The following is a 20,129-nucleotide window of genomic DNA, read 5'->3' as shown; positions in this document are numbered from 1 at the left end:
AGGTTGTCCACATTGGCACGAGACAAATTAGGCTGTTACTTAGGCAAAATAAGTCAATTGCGGTGTTATACCAATAAAAGCAAGCAGGATCTTACGAGGGGGATAAGGCAAAAAGCCACATTTATTGTAAAGATAATAATAAAAAAAATAAAGAAAAGATAGAAGCAAACAACGTTGTTTAACTACTTAACCCTTATACATATAAACATTCATTCATCCATTCATTCAGGCTCTGTGTATTTGTTATAGTTACCAGCCTGGAAGTTGCTTGTGACAGAATACTGGCCAGGTATTCTGTACACAAGTGATGGTAGTGGGGAGCGAAGTCCTGATCAGATGCGCATCTGAAGCTCCTGGTAGGCTGGCAGCAGAACCTTGGACTCTAATTCCATAGTCTTTTAGTCCAGTTCTTATAGGAATTTCTTCCTATGCCAGTCTATGGAAATTGCTGCATCATGCTGATGTCTTCAGGGTGGCTGCCAGGTGCTCGTCAGTGATCTCATCGGGTGGACCTCCAGTACTTGGTTTTCTCCACTTGACACCTTTTGGTTGCACTGGCACCTGACGCCTTCTTCAGCCCTTTGTTGCTGTATTCTCAGGCTGGCACCTCTCAGAACCATTCATTCATCGTCCAAGCACTCTCTCTCTCTTACATACATTCCCTAAGTAATGTTTTGTATAATAATAAAAGTTGTAGTTACAAAAGTTTCTGGGTGGTATTGCTTAAAACATTCTCTGAGTGCTGAGTAAAGTTACCATGTTTTAAAGAGAACAGGCGTCACTTATGTAACAATGCCCTTCCATAGCAGAGTTAGTGGCTTGACAATGCATTGTTACAATGTATCTCTGCAATGTCAATTTCAAGCAGCCCCTTGCACAAGCTTGAGCATGCCCTGGGACACAGAGGGGGGGCTGTTTCTGGCTACATAGGATTATATTCTTAACAGTTCTAAGTTACATGACCTAATACATTATATTCTAAAGGGGCAATAATAATAATAAATCTAAACATTTAACAATCTTAACAAATAATAATAATAATAATTAATAATAAATCTAAACACTTTAAGTTGTGGGGAACAAATTATGGGGAGTCACTTCCACTTGGGGGAATCATTTTCAATACATTAATATGTTATCCCTACAGCGGCAGACATAACTTCGTAGTCTAGGTCAAATCAGAGTTTCCATATAGCTAAAGCTCAGGGAACTGTCATGTATCTCTCATTTGAAGCAATTAGGTTGAGTAAGCCAAGTCATAAATGACTAATAATCTTAGATACTTATATTTACAGAAGAGAGATTCCATTATGTACACACCTTTAGCAGACAGACTTGTAATCTTACAGATTACAACCATGTTTAAGAAAGGTAACGGAGCTGACAATACACTTAGACTTCAAGGCATATGATTTAGTACTACAGAGCATTCTGACTACAGAATGAGCACTGTACAAAATCCACGTGACATTAAAAAAATTGTTTGAGTATCTCAAAATATTGTGATGGAGAATCAGTGAAAGAAAATTATTCCAGAGATTTTGTGCAGGGATCAGTTCTGAGCCCAATTTTGTTCACACACCTTTATCAGTGATGAAAACAAATTGCTCAAATCTGTCTAAAAAGGTCCCCAGAAGACTGGGAAATGACAAAGATAGTGCCCATCTATAACAACTGAAACCAAGACAACCCAGGAAACTACAGACTTCTGTGCCAGGAAAGATAATGGAGCAAATCATTCAGGAATCCATTTGCAAACATCTGGGAGATAATAAGGTGATTAGTAACAGTCGGCATCAATTTGTCAAGAATAAATCTTGTCAAATCAACCTGATAGCTTTCTTTGATAGGATAACAAGCCTTGTGAATAAGGAGAAAGTGATAGATGTGGTATACCTAGACTAATGACCTTATCAGTAAATTAGGGAAAAACACCACAAATGGGGCTACTATAAGGTGGGTACATAACTATTTGGATAACCAGTCTCAGAATAGTTAACTGTTCAGAGTCATGCTGGAAAGGCATAACAAGCGGGGTTCCACAGGAGTCTATTTCCGGACCAGTTCTATTCAGTATCTTCATCAACCTTGGATATTGGCATAGAGAGTACACTTAATAAGTTTTCAGATGATATCAAGCTGGAAGAGCTTGCAAGTGCTTTGGAGGACAGTGTCATAATTCAAAATCATGTGGACAATCTGGAGAAATGGTCTGGGGTAAATAAGATGAAATTCAACAAGGACAAATGCAAAGTACTCCACTTTAGGAAGGAACAATCAGTTTCACACATGCGAACAGGGAAGCGCTTGCTTAGGAAGGAGTACTGCAGGAAAGGGATCTAGGGGTCATAGTGGACCATAAGCTCAATATAAGTCAGTGTGACACTGTTTGGAAAACACACACACACACACACACACACACACACACGATTCTGGGATGCATTAACAGGCGTGTTGTGGTCAAGACAAATAGTAATTCTTCCCCTCTACTCTGCACTGATTAGCCCTCAAGTATTGTATCCAGTTCTGGGCACCACATTTCAGGGAAGATGTGAAGAAATTGGAGAAGGTCCAGGAAATAACCAAAGTTATTGTAGGTGTAGACAACATGACCTGTGAGGTAAGAGTGAAAAAATTGGGTTGGTTTAATCTGGAAAATAGACTGAGGGGGACAGGATAGAAGCTTCCATGTACTAAAAGGGTGTCACAAGGAAGAGGGAGGAAACATTGTTCTCTTTAACCTCTGAGGATAGGACAAGAAGCAATGGGCTTAAACTGCAGCAGGGTATGTTCAGGTTGGACGTTAGGAAAGACTCCCTAATGCTCAGGGTGCTTAAACACTGAAATCAACTTCCTAGAGAGGTTATGGAATCTCCATTACTGGAGATATTTAGGAGCAGGCTGGATAGGCATCTATCAGGGATGATCTAGATGGGGCTTGGTCCTACCCTGAGAGCAGGGAACTGGACGCACAGTCCCTTCCAGCTCTTGTGTTCTATTCTAGAACAGAAAGTTGAGTGGGGTGGTAAGTAACAATGGGATCAGGTTGTGGATTGAGAGCAAACTGGACTGCTAGGTGAAGAGCTCCTCTCTGCAGCATGTGTTTTAACAGAAGCAGAAGCTAGGTCCTCCCTCAGAGGAAAGGCTGGAGGTCACATGTAGCGGATGTGCGGCTTCACCCTGACAAGCCTGCTACGAAGGGTGGTGGGTAGCAGACATAGGCTTGGAAGAAAGGAGTGGCGTGCGGATGTGAGTGTGTTAGAGACCAATGCTATGGGCTTGGGGGCGAGAGTGAAGAGACTAGTCCACCAGGCCCAGTGTTGCTGTACTTTCGTCTGCCCCTGTGATCCTGCCAGATTCCCTCAGCTGTGCTGCCACTGTGTGCAGCAGTGCCAGGGGGAGCTTTCCAGGCACTCATGCCGTGGCACAGAGGGATTGGGTTTCCTAGTGAAGAACTCCATGTGCACCTCCCAAATATAACCCTGTGTCCCCAGAACGGTCACCCTGCTATCCAGAAACCAATTTTCTCCCTCCCCCACTCCAGCCCCATTCGACCAGACCAGCCTTTGCTCCCCACCTGTGACATCCCCAGGCATCTCACCTGCTCCTCTTCGTGCCCTACTCTCTAGCTGCACCAGGCGTGGAGGGAAGGAAACACCCACCAGTCAATATTATCTATGGCTGGTCATACTCCACAGTGCCCTGGTCTCGCACACTCCCTCGGCAACCTTGTCTAGAGACTTTAAGTGAGTGATTGGTTTTAAAAGATGATGAAACCAATAAACCAATTGCAGACTAAGATGAGGCTATTTCAGTAGAGCAGGCACATTTCCAACAGAACGTTGTCAAGAGAAAGTGCTTTAAAAAAGTTGCAACTGTCTTTTGCTGTGATTGGAGTTGGTACATCACATCCCCAAAGCACCATTAGCATGCCAGGTGTGCCACAACTTGCATACAAGCAAGCACTGAGGGTGCTTCAGTAGCTTGGACTTGCAGGCAGTAGCCCTAGTGGGCCCCACTATGTACTCAGACATGTGGGCCCCACATCTTGGGGTAGGGCTGGCCAGAAGAGGAAAGGCTGTAAATACAAAAAAAGACAGGCTACATGGTTTCATTTAGAGAAGGTAGATAGGTGAAGGGACATTCCCAATCTCAGCAGCTGAACAAGGGGACAGCGTATGCAACGGAAAGGTGGCAAGTGTCAGAGTGATAAAAATATTTTCCACACAACAAACAATTTGGCTGTGGAACTAAAAGCCACATGATGTTGAAGCCAAGAAATTAGCAAGATTCACAAAGTTGTTGGATGTTTATATAGGATGAGAGAACCCTGAGCATTTTGGATCCGGCTTCATGGCTTAAACAAATCTGAAACTGGTAGCAATTAGGATGAGCCTTTCATCTGGGGCAGAAGATCCCCATCTGCTGAGCGCAGAGTTCTTGCGCCTTCCTCTGAAGCGTCTGGCACTGGCCACTGTCAGGCTAGACAGACCTTGGGCCTGACCCAGTCTGGCAAATCTTGTGTTTTCGATGATCTCTCTGCTAAGTAACCACAGAAGAATGTGACTATGACGTGACTAGGATGGTCCATGCTGTCAGTGAACTGACTCAAGTCACATCAAAGGAACAGAGCTCGGCAGTAGCACACCACATCTGGTGTTTGCCAGTCATTCATACATGGACACAAACAGAACAAGTACACGAGGCAGAATCTATTAGCTTACACAGTAATCCATGTGGCTCAGTGCATTCCAGACTAGGTCAAGAAATTTAGTTTCTGAATGTGCTTCAATCTTTTAGCCAAAGTGTCTTACAGCAGTACCCCTGATATTTACATGATCATAGGCAATAGTGCTAGGTTTCTTAATCTTTGATATTCTTGAGGCAGTCCTGTCATGTGATTTTTCTCATTATGGGGTCTGAGTTGTAGGAATTGCAATGTGTGATTTTCGTTGAAGGCTCAGTTTTCACACAGCAATAGCACACAGTAATGAGCTTCAAGATGCATTAGTCGTTGCTATACCATTGTGTCTCTCATTTGCTTTCCTTTTCTTCAATTTTTCTATCATCTGAAGGGTCTGGTTATCTAATGCTAAGCTGTTATTACTTCCACTACTTCCCTTTTTTCAATGGCATTTCTCATCATGATTTCCTTATAACTCCATTTTTTAGTAAAACAAAAGTCCCCAATTTTCTCAAAAACAAGGAAGTAACAAGTCAAGGCCGAGAGAACACCCATTACTGCATTGTGCTCCTCTTGTTTCCATCTAATGCAGGAGCATTGCCTAATCCTGACTAATAGGTGAGAATTTAGGCTAGTCTACAAGGTGTATTACTCTGCACTCAAGGGTGTAAATTCTCATGTGCACTAGGACATGGTGCACTAACTGGTTCAGGTGAAGTCTAGTGTCATGCAGTTAGAGTTCCCTAATGCAGTGTTTCTCAACCAGTGGTACAAGTAGCCTTAGGGGTATTTGAGAGAAGTAGGGGGGGAGGAAAGGTATGTCAATAACTGAAATTTGGAGAAAACTGAATTTGTTTTAAGTTTTACAGCGCTTTGTTATTTTTCTACTTTTTACACCCCAAAAATTTAATCGCCTGCCTGGCTACGATTAAGCTGTTTTAACAAATGTGTTGCAATGGTAGAAAAAAATTGTGTGTGTCTGAAAACTGTAGATACTGGCGGTACTTATAATTTTTTTTTAAGGGGGTACTTTTTTTTATAAAGTAAGAAACACTGGCATTGTGTGTACTGGTCCAGTCCCATTTCAAACACTACGATGCTGCAGAGAGCTTTTAATGCACACCAGCAGGGTCCACATAGGCTAGCTCATACGTAACCTTTTAGAGACGGGGGTGTGTGCGTTATACATATCAATCCCCACCTCTCCCAAGTCCAGCCTGTTTTCATGCGCACTAAAGAAGTCAGTTTAGCCAGTGGGGCAATTCACATACTCAAAGCAGCCCCATGTTGCAGAATGTGGCTGTGTCCAGGCTATACACTTGCGCCAGACTGGAAAACTGACCATTGTTTGGTTTTCTGTCAAAGCACAATGACAGCAGATTGACAAATGACTCCCACTCTCTACTGCTGAGCTCTCACGCTGCCTGTGCTACTAGGAGGTAGCAGAAAGGCCCTTACTAAAATCCTACCTCCTACCTGCTTACAGACTTCGGCGTGACTGAAATATAGGCATGGATACAGACCTAAATATCATAGCTGGCATGCTTATCTGCTTTCCAGGAAAAAGTGACTAGACTGGGAAATACCAACTGTCGTTAAAATCCCTTGAATACACACGTCTCAGTACTTTCCTGGTGTTCAATGTGTCTTGCCTTGCAAGTTCTCATTCTGAGCCTCTCAAGAAAGCAGTTGCAGTTTTGTTATTAAGCTCGACTAGTGCCCTAGTATGGCACAAAGAGTGTGAGCTTCTCAGGACATTTCTGCATGGCCCTAGAAAGAGTTAATTAAAATCAGCTAACATCAAAAGGGCAGGGGCTATTTCAATAAAGGCGGAGAATTCAGTGCTACTATACTAAGTTCAGTTCTGGTTTTAAAGGGGATGCTTAATTGTGGCCTTTTTACCCCCTGCAGTTAGCTCTCCCTCATCGTTACTCATAGTTCTTGAATTGCCTAAATTCCTGCCACATCTTGTCACGCTTGATGCCTGTTCTTTCCATGAGCAAAAAGCAAAGAGAGAATTGCTTTTTAATAATCATTGTTTCCAAAACAAGTCATCTCTGTGCTGTTGTATGCCTGGAGCACATTCATCTGCGGCACCAATCAGGGCTGAAGTAAGCCTGGTCTAAGAGCCTGCTGGGTTTGAGAGTTTGGAACCTGCAGCATGACAGGCAAAGACACTGCTAGTAGCCACAGCTGTCCGTCTTCAGCCATTGGCAAAGGGAAGAAAAGGAGGGGGAAGGGTAGATTATTCTCAATCAAATGATCTTGCTAGTATTTATAAACCCAAAGTAAGATGATCCAGAAAGCTGCTCGAAGGAGCGATGCAATGTGATGTTCAACCTTTCCCCTGTAAAATAAGTGTATTGATCTATGGAATGATTTGCATATTCTGACATACATTTTAAGAGTCATAATCATCACTCCCACTTCTGAACACAAGGATCTGCCAATCCAGTATCTGAAGGTCAAATCCTCAATAGATTGTCCATCCAGCATTGATCTGACATCAGACTGATGGAATGGCACATTTCAAACACTCTCCATTATTGTAATTACGTAGAGTGAAACTTTCCATTCCAAAAACTACATGCCCTGCCAGCAACTAGCTCTGTGTGCGCACGCACACACACACACACACACACGCGCGCACACACACACACACACACTCCCTCCTGCGACATTCGAAATATTTAATCCATGTACCATCCCCACAGCCCCTCACACACAGCCTACCTTGGGCACTCCCCATCTGACTCCAGACCATTAACAGGAAGATGATTAAACACTTGCAGTTGAGTTATTTTCTCAACACTGAAATGTAATAAGCTCGTCCACGGTGACTGAGTCTGCTGTAACACAGTTCCGGCTCTGACAGCTGCAAGGAGAGGTAGCCGCCATCTGCTCGTCTCCTGGTTACCAGAGCTACTCAAGGGGCAAACCCCTCCAAAAGCCTCCTCAGCCTCACCAGATCCTCACGGTGTTTTGGCAGCCAAGCCTTAAAGGGCCAGACTGCCTATTTGCTAATTTAGCATGTCCACCTCAGGAAGCTGCCATAGAGAGCTAGGTCTTGTCTCGCTTGTAGACTGCAGCCCTAAAGAGTGGTAGGCCCCACTCCTGCATTCAGATCCACAGAAGTATCCCTCTGCCTCTGCACGGATTTCAACCCATATGGGAGCAAAAGTTAGCTTGTGTTGGTTAGCGCTTGGACCTGGGCCTTAGATTGCATGTGTACTGTGGGGCCGTAGCAGGCTACTTCCAACAAGGCTAATGCTGACAGTAATGGAATACAGAAATAATTAAGGATGCATTTGAACTGTTAGATAATCTTTCAGGTTAAAAAGCAATAGAATAATGTTCACGTGTGCATGAGCACGGATGTCATGGCATGCAATTTAATCAGCTGCTCTACGTGCTACTCACATGCGGGACAAAAAATACCATCACCTAACTACCAGTCTCATCTCAGACCTAGGAGCAAGGTTTTAGTGATAATACGTATTACCCTTCGGTTTCATCATCAGCATGTTCTAATAGTTTCTCAGCCCCATAGAGCTTTGCTCAGTATGACTGGGTTAATAATATAGGGCAACTTCATCCCAGAGGTAATGGCATTGGGATCACAGTTTATCATTTTAGTTTGAGTCTCATTGCTCAGAATACTGCAAAGCTACACACTGTAGTCCTGTGTCCAAAAATTAAAGGAAAATGTTGTGCAATGCATCAGCATCTTCTGCTACATCTCTGTGCAGCTTCTCAAGATAGGTCAGAAAATCCAGCCATGTGGGTTCAGTCTGCTCTGCATTGGGTTAAGTGTCTGGGGAAGAGACCTAACCACAAAACATGCCCCTTGGGCAGGGGTAGAAACAGAACCCTTTGCCCCCAGGGTGGAAGTCTGGAGAAGCTATCACCACAGACGCGCTAGCTACAGCTGTTGCCGCCAATATCAGCTTCACTAATAATTTAGTGTCTGGATACCTCAAAAAAATAAACACACACACACGCATTTTGGGGCATCCAAGCTATTCACAAGTTGTACATGAATTCATCACATTGCTCTGGCCAAACCCAGCTGGAGGGCTGAGACCCCATGAGCAGAAATGGGCACAGTCGTCATTACCCTCCAAGCGTTAGCCCTGTAGCAAGGGCACTGATCAGACCCATACCCTTGCCTGATGTGGAGGAGGGATTTGAAGTTGGGCTCCTCCATTGTAGAGGAGGGTCCTCACCAGGCAACAGGGTCAGGCTAAGGCCATCTGTCCTGCTGCTGCCGCTCAGCCCGGGGAGCCAGGCAACTCACTCAAAAAATCAGCGTGGGCGTTGCAGCCACAGCCTTCACACAGCTCTTTGGAGGTCACTACCAGGAGTCTCTTTACCCAGGCCAAGAGGGCCGCTCCTTGCAACAGTGGGTAGATGGACCTGCTCATTTCTGGTCTCTGGCCAGAGATGGCTTAATTATGTATACATCGTGGCAGAGAGGAGACACCCCTCTCAGATTAGACCAGAGCCAGGTGGTCAAGGTCCCCCTGTCACATGTTAGTCCCCCGCTCAATCCCTTCTCCACAGGTCTCTTCCTGCCTCTCCAGCGAGGACCCTAACCCCGAGGCCGGGGTGGGCAATATTGTGTGTTTGGGGGAGAGGGGACATTCCAAGATTCTGGAAAGTGGTCAAGGGCTGCATTTTTCTGTGGAGGAGTTGCAGGGCCTAGGATGCAGAAGGGCACAGGAGGGTAAGAGATGGGGGTGCACGAGACAGTGTGAAGTCTGAGAGGAAGTTTGAGTGAAGGAAGGGGTTGTGATCTGGGTCAGGGAGGAGTGTGGGTGCAGCAGAGGATTCTGGCCGCGGGGAGGGGAGGAGGAGGGGGTACAGGGTCTGGAAGTGATTTGTGACCTGGGGCGGGCGGCGTTCAGAGGGTTTAGATGGTGACCTGGAGGAGGGAGTTGGGGTGCAGGAGGGGAAGGGATACCAGAGGCAGGCTCTGTCTGGAAGACCTTTACCTAATCATCTCCCAGCCAGCAGCCCTGCAGCAACCCCAGATGCTTAAAACTGCAGGTTGTGCCCGTCACATGGCTCTCAACTCTGGCGGGGACTGGGGGGGGGGGGGGAGTTTCCACTGCCCCCATCCCCCAGGCCAATCTCTCAGCTCCTATTGTCTGGTTGTTTCTGGTCAATAGGAGCGGAGAGATTGGCCTGGGGGCAGATCACCCAAAGCCTCCCCCTCCCTTCAGAGCAGAGAGCCACACAGAGCAGCCCTGTATCAGAAGCACCAGGGCAGGGGGGCAGGCAGCCTGTCCACAAGGGGAGCTGCTTTTCAAAATGGCTCCCTTCGTGGAACAACTCCCGCCTGGCGCCCCACGCTGCTGCCTGTGTGGAGTGGCAGGGGGCTCCTCAGCAGTGGAGCCAGAGCGCACTGGCTGCCAGCCCCGCCCCTGGGGACTACAGAATAGTCGACTAACCAATAAGAACTCAGGAGCTTAATTGACTATTCAATTAACATCCCTAATCCAGCCTCCTAAAACTCCCCTGGAAACCAAGGGAGCATTCCGGTCCAAGACGACAGTCGGTTAGACTCTGACAGCGTGCCATCTCAGAAGTCCCCTAGGATTGGCCCCCCGGGTGCTGATCATGCTACTGCTGCCTGCCTTCTTCCTACCTAGGGCTCTCCATTGAGGTTACGCTTCCACCCCCCCACCCCCTCCACACACCCCCCCACACCCACCTCCCAAGCAAGACGATGAGCATCATCAGCACGCAGGAACAACCCCACGGGGGCTCCTGTGACTGCACCGTCAGACTCAAACTGGACTTTTTTACTCAACACAAGTTAAGAGTGTTGAAAGTGTTAGACGCAAACAGGTTCTGTTTCAGGAAGTGTCCATGGAGCACTCCATTACTTCGTTCAGCTGTTCTCAAGAGCCCCGAGTGAGGTAGTCTCTTGAGTAGGTGCTCTGGGGCACTGGGATGCAGCTGCCTTATTCCCTGTACATCATGCTGGAATATTCACTGTGTCACAGAGTGACTAACTGTGTAATCATTACCAACGCTCAGCTCTGGCTTAGCTCATCCGTTCGCCATCTAGCCCACAGCAAACACAGGCCACTGCTCATGGGGCAGAGAGTCTCAATAGGCATTCCTGTAAGAGTGGTTAATGTTCCTTAAGTGGCACTTGCTGTAAGCCAATCACTGCCATCAGCTCTTCCATCCATGTGGCCATTTCTAACACGTGCCCATGTACCATGGAGTGGGATAAACCCAAACATTATAAATGCTACTCTATCAGCTCTATTATCTAGTTATTGTTAAAAACAAACATCTCTTCAGTTGGCCTTCTGCTGATTTTACAGACATAGGCAGCTCCAAGTTGAGATCACATATCATGATTTCATTCTATTTAGTTTTGCCATATTTACTGCATTCTAAGCAGAATGCAGATTCATCAGGCATCTAAAATTGGAGCATGTAAAGCTGCAAGGTTCTAGCACTGGTCCTCTCTATTCATTGACTGCTCATAGTTGAGTTTGCTTACACGGTTTGCTCCTCATGCTGCTATACATTTTGCAACGTGAACAACTGAATGCTAGAAAAACCTGCTTTAGAACAAACTATTTTTAGATTTCTTCTTATAAAAGGAGAATAATCTATTTTCCTGTCCTGCTTTGGAGATGGTTTGCCATTGGGCTGTATTTATGCATACTCTTGGCTGGGGAATTTTGCCTTGAGGAATGTCTGACTTCATTTCTTATCTTATTTTATTTTCAGCTACAAGAATTTAACACTAAATATTTGGGATTTTAGCATCAGCAGAAAAATTGCAAGCATCAAACTACAGTCCTTAATTCCACCTGGCGTGGAGAGAGGAGTGGGGTGGAGTCATGATTCTTGGGAAATACACAGGATAGTCTACTCTACCTGATCTTGTTATTGCTGAAGTTAACGGAGACTACCAAGTGGTGGCTGGGGCTGTACTGTTGTATGGAGACCCAGCTGGGTCCAAACCAGAATGGCAAGTGCACAGACTGAACCTTCTGAGATCCCATGCATCAACAGCCTTTGGAAGGTAGTACACTGTCATGGAAAAAGCCACTGCCCGAGCCCGGAGGAGGGGAAAGCAGGCCTGAGAAATCAGGATTTGCCTGTCAGTTGGATAATACTTGTGACTGTCAGTCACAGTAGCACATTTGCTCCTCAGACTGTGCTAGGTCAGACAAACCCCTGGGGGCTCTCAGTGGGGGGCAGAGGAAGGGCTGAAAGACCATGGGGACTGCTGGCTCCACTGGCCACTGCAGCAGGGGAGATGCATGTGCCTGCAGCGTCTAGAGCCGGCAAGCCCATGTAAAGGCAGCCATGGGGCAGAGTCAGCAGCACCACGATTCCAGCCCAGCCATGTCCATTAAGAACATGAAGAGGCAAGAGTTGGATGTGGACTCCAGGGGAAGAGCAGCAATGGACTCACTGCCCCTCTGGCCATGGCTGATTGGAGACCCATGGACACTGCTCAGGAAGGAGAAGCCCGTTATGCTGACAAGCACAATGAGGGGAGGGGAGACGCAGGCTGGAAGCAGCCGGCTGAGAGCAAGTGACAATGAGCCTGTGGCTGCAATATGGCAGAGGCAGATGGGCGCCGAGCGGCAGCCCCAGTACTGGAGCTGAGCATGCAGCACAGTGGTGTGCAGCAGAACAAGCTCTGTCAGGGCAGCAGAGGTGCCAAGAGGGATGCTCTTGACCTGTAACAGAGCCAGTATCCGTGCAGCCACAGCATTATCACTGACTGCTCCAGAGGGCAACCTAGAGAAGGGCGATGAGACTCAAGCTGTACTGGGGGATTTCCGGGTACAACACGCGCCGTCCGCCCTTGGAGCGCGGCAGACGCAGCTCAGCACTCGCTTGTTCCCAGGCAGCTGGCGTCTCAGAGGGGTGACCACCAGGCTAGGGGCTGCGGCAGAGGCTTGCGCCATTGCAGTCAGAGGGGACCTGGCTCTTGGTAGGGGTGGGGAACCTTTGTCGGGTTAGGGGCCACTGACCCACAGAAAAATCAGTTGGGGGCCATCTGCAAGTGCAAAGGAAAGAACATCCCCAACGGACATGGCCCCTGAGTGAGAGGGGAGAAAGACTCCACGTAGCTCACACCCCATAGCCCAGGGGGCCCAGGCTACTAGACTTTATGCTCCAGCCTCGCAGTGGGGGAGCTGGAGAACCAGCGCAGACTCCCCAGTGCTCGGGGTGGGCGGGACAGTTCTAGATTAGATTTTAACCAATAGGGAGGAACTGGTTGAGAATTTGAAAGTGGAAGGCAGCTTGGGTGAAAGTGATCATGAAGTCGCAGAGATCATGATTCTAAGGTATGGTAGAAGGGAGAACAGCCAATTAGAGACAATGGATTTCAGGAAGGCAGATACTGGATTTCAGGAAGGCAGATTTTGGTAAGCTCAGAGAGTTGGTAGGCAAGACTGAATAGAAAGACAACTGACAAGAGTTGGCAGTTTTTCAAAGGGACATTATTAAGGGCCCAAAAGCAAGCTATTCTGCTGTGTAGAAAAGATAGAAAATATGCCAAAAGACTGGATTAACCAGGAGATCTTGCACGATCTAAAAGTAAAAGAGGAGTCATATAAAAAAATGGAAACTAGGACAAATTACAAAGGATGAATATAGGCAAACAATGCAGGAATGCAGGAGCAATATTAGAAAGGCAAAGGCACAAAACAAGCTCAAACTAGCTACAGGCATAAAGGGAAACACGACGACATTTTATAAATATATTAGAAGCAGGAGGAAGATCAAGGACAGGGTAGGCCCATTGCTCAGTGAGGAGAGAGAAACGGTAACAGAAAACATGGAAATGGCAGAGATGCTTAATGACTCCTTTGTTTTGGTCTTCACCGAGAAGTCTGATGAAGGAATGCCTAACATAGTCAATGCTAGTGGGAAGGGGGCAGGTTTAGAAAAGAAAATAAAGAAAGGAACAAGTTACAAATCACTTAGAAAAGTTAGATGTCTGCAAGTCACCAGGGCCTGATGAAATGCATCCTAGAATATGCAAGGAGCTGATAGAGGAGGTGTCTGAGCCTTTAGCTATCATCTCTGGAAAATCATGGAAGTCGGGAGAGATTCCAGAAGAATGAAAAAGGACAAATCTAGTGCCCATCAATAAAAAGGGAAATAACCCAGGAAACTACAGACCATTCAGTTTAACTTCTGTGCCAGGAAAGATAATGGAGCAAGGCATTAAGGAAATCATCTGCAAACACCTGGAAGAGAATAAGGTGATAGGGAACAGCCAGCATGGATTTGTAAAGGACAAATCATGTCAAACCAATCTGATAGCTTTCATTGATAGGATAATGAGTCTTGTGGATAAGGGAGAAGCAGTGGACGTGGTATACCTAGACTTTAGTAAGGCATTTGATACAGTCTCGCATGATATTCTTATCAATAAACTAGGCAAATACAACATAGATGAGGCTACTATAAGGTGAATGCATAACTGGCTGGATAACCATTCTCAGAGAGTAGTTATTAACGGTTCACTATCCTGCTGGAAAGGCATAACAAGTGGGGTTCTGCAGGGGTCTGTTTTGGGACCGGTTCTGTTCAATATCTTCATCCACTACTTAAATATCGGCATAGAGAGTCTGCTTATTAAGTTTGCAGATATACCAAGCTGGGAGGGGTTGCAATGATTTTGGAGGATAGGGTCATAATTCAAAATGATCTGGACAAATTGGAGAAATGGTCTGAGATAAATAGGATGAAGTTTAATAAGGACTAATGCGAAGTGCTCCACTTAGGAAGGAACAATCAGTTTCACACATACAGAATGGGAAGCGACTGTCTAGGAAGGAGTACAGCAGAAAGGGATCTAGGGGTCACAGTGGATCATAAGCAAAATATGAGTCAATAGTGTGACACTGTTGCAAAAAAAGCAAACATGATTCTGGGATGCATTAACAGGTGTATTGTGAACAAGACACGAGAAGTCATTCTTCCGCTCTGCTCTGCGCTGATTAGGCCTCAGTTGGAGTATTGTGTCCACTTCTGGGCACCACATTTCAAGAAAGATGTGGAGAAATCGGAGAAGGTCCAGAGAAGAGCAACGAGAATGATTAAAGGTCTAGAGAACATGACCTATGAAGGAAGACTGAAAGAATTGGGCTTGTTTAGTTTGGAAGAGAGAAGATTGAGAGGACTCGTGATAGCCGTTTTCAGGTGTCTAAAAAGGTTGTCACAAGGAAAGAGGGAGAAAATTGTTCTTCTTGGCCTCTGAGGCTAGGACAAGAAGCAATGGGTTTAAACTGCAGCAAGGGAGGTTTAGGTTAGACATTAGGAAAAAGTTCCTAACTATCGGGGGGTTAAACACTGGAATAAATTGCCCAGGGAGGTTGTGGAATCTCTATCTCTGGAGATATTTAAGAATAGGTTAGATAGACATCTATCAGGGATGGTCTAGACAGTGCTGGGTCCTGCCATGCAGGCAGGGGACTGGACTCGATGACCTCTCGAGGTCCCTTCCAGTCCTAATATTCTATGATACTTTAGAAGCCAACACCAAACCCGCATCACAGAAAGGTGAATATTCACAAGGTAGCAGGTACCATTCATTCCTTAGACGACTGTTCCGCATCTCCCCGTGACAGACACTGCAATGGTCACGTGCATCTCAGATTCACACTCCTTTCTCTGTGCTATGCTGACTCAAGACACGGGACCTGCTGGCCCAGCCTTTGCTGACTGATGTTGGAGAATTAGGACTGGGGATCCATCGGGGCTGAGGAGGATTTCCCTGTAGCGAGGAGCAAGGGAAATCAGCACAGAGGGTCCGTCCCAGAGCAAGGAGCGGGGGAACTGGGGCATAGCAGAAAGAGGTCTCCAGCCCGTACGTGAGGCGGCAAGTCCTTGTAGCACACTGCCAGGGATAGTGGGGAAAGCAGGGCTTGTTCCCGGGAGCAAGGAGCCAAAGCCTGGACAATTGGCAGATAGCAGGAGTCAGTCCCTAGAGTGGGGGTGGGGCTGAGGCAAGAAGAGGCCGATCTCTGGAGCAGCTGTATCCACCCCCCTGTATCCACCCCCCATTCTGTCTTGCTGTGCTTGTCACCCCAGCCCTCTCAGCAGAGAGCGGCACTTCCATGGGGCTACATGCTGCTGCTGCTGCTCTTCTTAGCTTCCAGTGGCAGATGCTCTGGAACCTTTTTTTTGGGGGTGGGGGGGAAGTGAGGGTTGCTGAGCTACACCCCCATCACTGCCCCTGGCAGGGGGTCACCACCGGGGCTACACTCACACTCCAGGTCCCCACCCAAGAGTTCCCTTGTTCAGGTCTTTCCCGGGTTCTCTCTTCAGGAGCTCCAGATCAGGTCTCTGACAAGATGGCACCTCGACATTTCCCTGCCTGGACCTTCTACCCTGGGATACAAAGCAGCCTTAAGGAAGTGAATTTCCTATCAGCGTGGTGGAAGGTACGGCACAGCCTCCGCCCCACAGTTAGATGTTACATCAACGCATTGTACTCTAAACCAGAACTACCCTGGCCAGCTACAAAAGGGTGTATCTTAGGTTCCCAAGGAAGTAACAGGCAGCATTAAGCCAACTACTATGAAAATACACACTGCACATTCTAAGCTAGTGTCACACAGAAAAAGGTTACAAGTGATTTCTCACCCTAGTTATTGTTTCAGGCCCAGTCCTTCGTAGGCCAGGTAACTTCTAGCCAAGGTGTCTCACCTCCCAAGTTCCAACCCTTGTGTCCCGATGTTCTCACGTATTTCTTTGGGGTGGGAAGGCAGAGGTAAAACATTGTTTTCCTCTCCCACCTTAGGTAGAATTTCCATAAGGCAGGAAACCTTAGTGTGACTCCCCTACTCTGTCAAACAAATGACCAGTCCCGGATGCAGGTTAGTAGCAGGTGACCAGGTCACCTGATTGTGTCCCGGAGTCAGTAGCAGCATGAAGTGCTCCCCAAAAGAGCCAGCCTTTTCAGTCCATTGCACTAGCCACAGCCACTAGTCCTCTCTGGCTGCTCCACTGTAGCCTCTGAAGGGCCAGCAGCGAGCGAGACCCGACGCAGCAAATACGAAGTACAGGCGAGAGGAGACATGCTATGAATGGGAAAAGCCTGTTCAGTCACTCGGACCCTTTTCAGGGGCAGCTCACAAGCCACCTTGCACGAGGCAGCTCAGCCGCGTCACATTCGTATCACAAGTGCATTTTCACAGGGCCCATAGAATGCCACAGTCACACCTCCATGCCAGCCGGCTGCAGGGGCTTCTGCTCAGCCACGCCTCTGTGACTGCCTGTCCTACCCCTGCCCCTCATGGGATCCACCCTCCACCAACCCTCTTGCTCTGGGCTCAGCTTCCCCATAGCAGGCTGACCATGCCTTGGCTTAGCAGCCTCTGCACAAGCTCTGGCTTACCTCACCCAGGGCTCTCGTCACTGCTAATTCCTCCCACCCCCCTCATGGCCTGTAGGCAACTCTCCCACGGCCTCCCTTCCTGGCTGACTCTCCCATTTATACAGCCCCGGTGCCTTCCCTTAAAACCAATTGGGAGGCAGCTAATCTTCCCAGGTGCACAGGACCTGCTCCCTCTTAGGGTATGTCTAGACTACAGGCTTTTGTCGACAGAAGTTTTGTCGACAGTATCTGTCAACAAAACTTCTGTCGACAAAGAGCGTCTAGACACATTCAGTTCTGTCGACAAAGCAAGCTGCTTTGTCGACAAAAGCCTGTAGTCTAGACACAACCCTACATGCAATAACACCTTCTGTCGACAGAACTCTGTCGACAAAAGGCGTTATGCCTCGTAAAATGAGGTTTACCAGCATCGACAAAACTGCTGAGTTCTGTCGACGTTATGTCGACAGAACTCAGCGGTAGTGTAGACGCAGGTATAGTTTTGTTAACAAAAGTCCACTTTTGTCGACAAAACTCTGTAGTCTAGACACACACTTAAAGAGGACTGCCATCCGGCAAGCTCCACCAGTGTCCATGGATTCTCCACCTTTCCCCTGTCAGACAGGCCATCCAGTGGTTCTCCCAGCCTCCCCAGGGCCTCATGACTGAATCCTCTTCCACTGCGGCCTGTCAGCCCCTCCCAGCTGTAGCCCTGTGTCGTGGCGCAGCCTCGCTGCCACGGTTGGAGCCTAGGTTCCAAGCCCCAGTGCCAATGCCAGGTGAAGCATGTTTGCTGCCCTGGAGTGAGCTCACCTGTGATGCATTCCCGACAACTGAGTCAACCTGCAGTGAAAGAAGTGGCCAGCAGGTCCTGCCCTGAGCAGGGGCGTGGCACAGGGACAGGCACAGGGACAGGGTGTTCAGTTGTGTGTGGTTAGAAAGTTGGCAACCGAGGAGGAGCAGCCACTTTCAGGAGTCAGGGGAGCCCTGGAGCCCCTTCTCTCCCTCTGAGGGCCAGCAGCAGCAAGAGGCCACAGCTGCCTTTCCCACTGGAATGGGGCCAGGGGGGCCCTGGCTAGCTGAGCGATGGTGGGGGTGCCATCTCCATGCACTCCGACACCTCCTGCACGTGGTGCCTGTGGCCATCCAGAGCTCAGCCTGGGGAGCTGCATCCCTCCCCCATCAAGGGCTGACACAGCCAAGCTCAGAAAAGAGCTGTTTTACCTTGGGCAGGTACCAAGTGTCCCTCATCACTGCAGTAGCCGAGTGTCCCCCCCCCCCCCCCCCCCGCACAGCATTGCTTTGCTCCAATGTTTTGGATTTCTTCCCGGAGGGCCAGGCCCCATGGGAAGTAAAAGTCAAAAGTGATGGGTATTATGGGAAATGACATGCAGCGTCCAAAGTGGTTTACAGCTGCAGCCACTGACAGGATCTAGGAAAAAACCGTCTGCTCCTCAATAGCGTGATGCAAAGCGAGGGGCCGCGGTCACTGGAACAGAAATAAGCTGCTGCCCTTTTGCCCATGTGGGCTAATGAGGGGGTTGAAGACAAAGCCTCAGAGACATTAGCCTGTATACATTTACACAGCAGCATGGCCAGCACGCAGGGAGGGTCACCGTGGGAACCAAACCTGATGAATAAACTATAAAGACAAACTAATCCCCCCACAAGAAAAGGTCTTATGTAAAAACCTAGGCACCAGTGGGATTAGTTTGAGGCTGGGACAAGCTATGAGCTGATTGGCAGAGGTCTGGAAATCCCCCCTCCACTTACTGTTAGAACCTTTACACGAATCAGCAGCTTATGGTCTTAAAGAATGTCTGGGAATATTAGACAAAATTGAATTCACAAAAGTTATTTCTGGGCAGTCTTTAAAAAAGACGGGGGAAATTGTCAGACAGTTTTGGCTCTTAGTTTGCTAAAGTCCTATGTGAGAAGGGCAAAATTATAATGCTAATTTCCTTTAATCCTCCAGTCCTCTGCTGCCAAATTTGGCATGGGAACAAGGAATACAAGAAGTTTGACAGGTGCCTGGTTCTACACATCAAAGGAGGATGAAATAAAAATGAGTTAGAATTGAGATTTCAATAATATTACAAATCAGCTGATTTTTACTGCTGATATCTTTAACAAACCTAACCAAAATAGTTAAATTGGTACCAAATCGCGTGTGGACCTAGCTTTATGCTTTTTAGTGATATACCTAGCAGCAACGACAGATACGTAGGTGCACAGGAAGGAGCACTTCCTCCCTATTAAACTATGTCATGATCTTACCAGCAGTCCATGTCTACACTGTATCACGAGATGTCCTAATGCTCGGGGCACCCCTCGTTGCTCCCCATAAAATACAGCCCCTAATGTCAGGGCTAGCTCAGCCTCTTGGACTTTGTTCCAAATCAGGTTCACCCCCTATTAGGGTAAATATGGCCACTGGGGCCTAGTCACCAGTCTAATGCACCCTTATTAGGATCAATACAGCCACTTGGGCCTAGTCCCAAATCCAGTCCACCCCATTAGGGTAAATACGGCCTCTGCAGCCTAGGCACAAACACAGCCCCACTCCCTCAGGGTACGGACGCCCTTGCAGGCCTGGTTCACTGGACGGCCTCCTGACGAGCCTGGGAGTGGGGGTGCTGTGGGGTGCGGGCAGTAGGTGGACCCGAGCCCTCCCTCTCCCCCGGGTCCCAGCCTAGGGCCCTGTTGGCGGCAATACCACACGCTGCCTGCTCAGCAAGGCTTCCACCGCCCTGGGCTCCTTCCTACGTCCCTGAGCATCGTTCCAGTCTCGTGCCTGTTGGGCCGTGTAGCGGTCCTCCCGAGGCAGGGCTGTCAGTGTGGCTGCGGCAGGGGCTGCTGCTCCTGGGGCTGTGGTGGCAGCAGGGTCAGCTGCAGCAATAGCTGATCAGGAGCCCCTAACCGAGCCCCTTCCCCTCCGGCTGTCTGCCTCAACAGCCCTGTGCATCCCTCTTTATCCCAGCGCAGCTGGAGCATGCCCAGCAGGCTACCGGGGGTGTGGCCTCATCTACCCGAAGGCTATGTCTACACTGGCGATTTCTTGCG

At 47.9% G+C, this 20,129-nt stretch overlaps 1 long non-coding RNA gene across 1 annotated transcript; it reads left to right on the top strand.

Moving 5' to 3' along the window:
* The first annotated feature begins 2,985 nt into the window (after positions 1-2,985).
* LOC112544168 (uncharacterized) lies at positions 2,986-19,170 on the top strand. The gene is made up of 3 exons (XR_003087483.3): positions 2,986-3,249; positions 16,016-16,131; positions 19,042-19,170. It is a non-coding gene; the product is annotated as an uncharacterized LOC112544168 (long non-coding RNA).
* Positions 19,171-20,129: the final 959 nt, after the last annotated feature.

Source organism: Pelodiscus sinensis, chromosome 7 (assembly GCF_052426305.1).
Source record: "Pelodiscus sinensis isolate ZL-2025 chromosome 7, ASM5242630v1, whole genome shotgun sequence".
Classification (NCBI taxonomy): domain Eukaryota; kingdom Metazoa; phylum Chordata; order Testudines; family Trionychidae; genus Pelodiscus; species Pelodiscus sinensis.
Note: the sequence above shows the minus strand (reverse complement) of the source record. Positions and strands in the feature narration are given on the sequence as shown.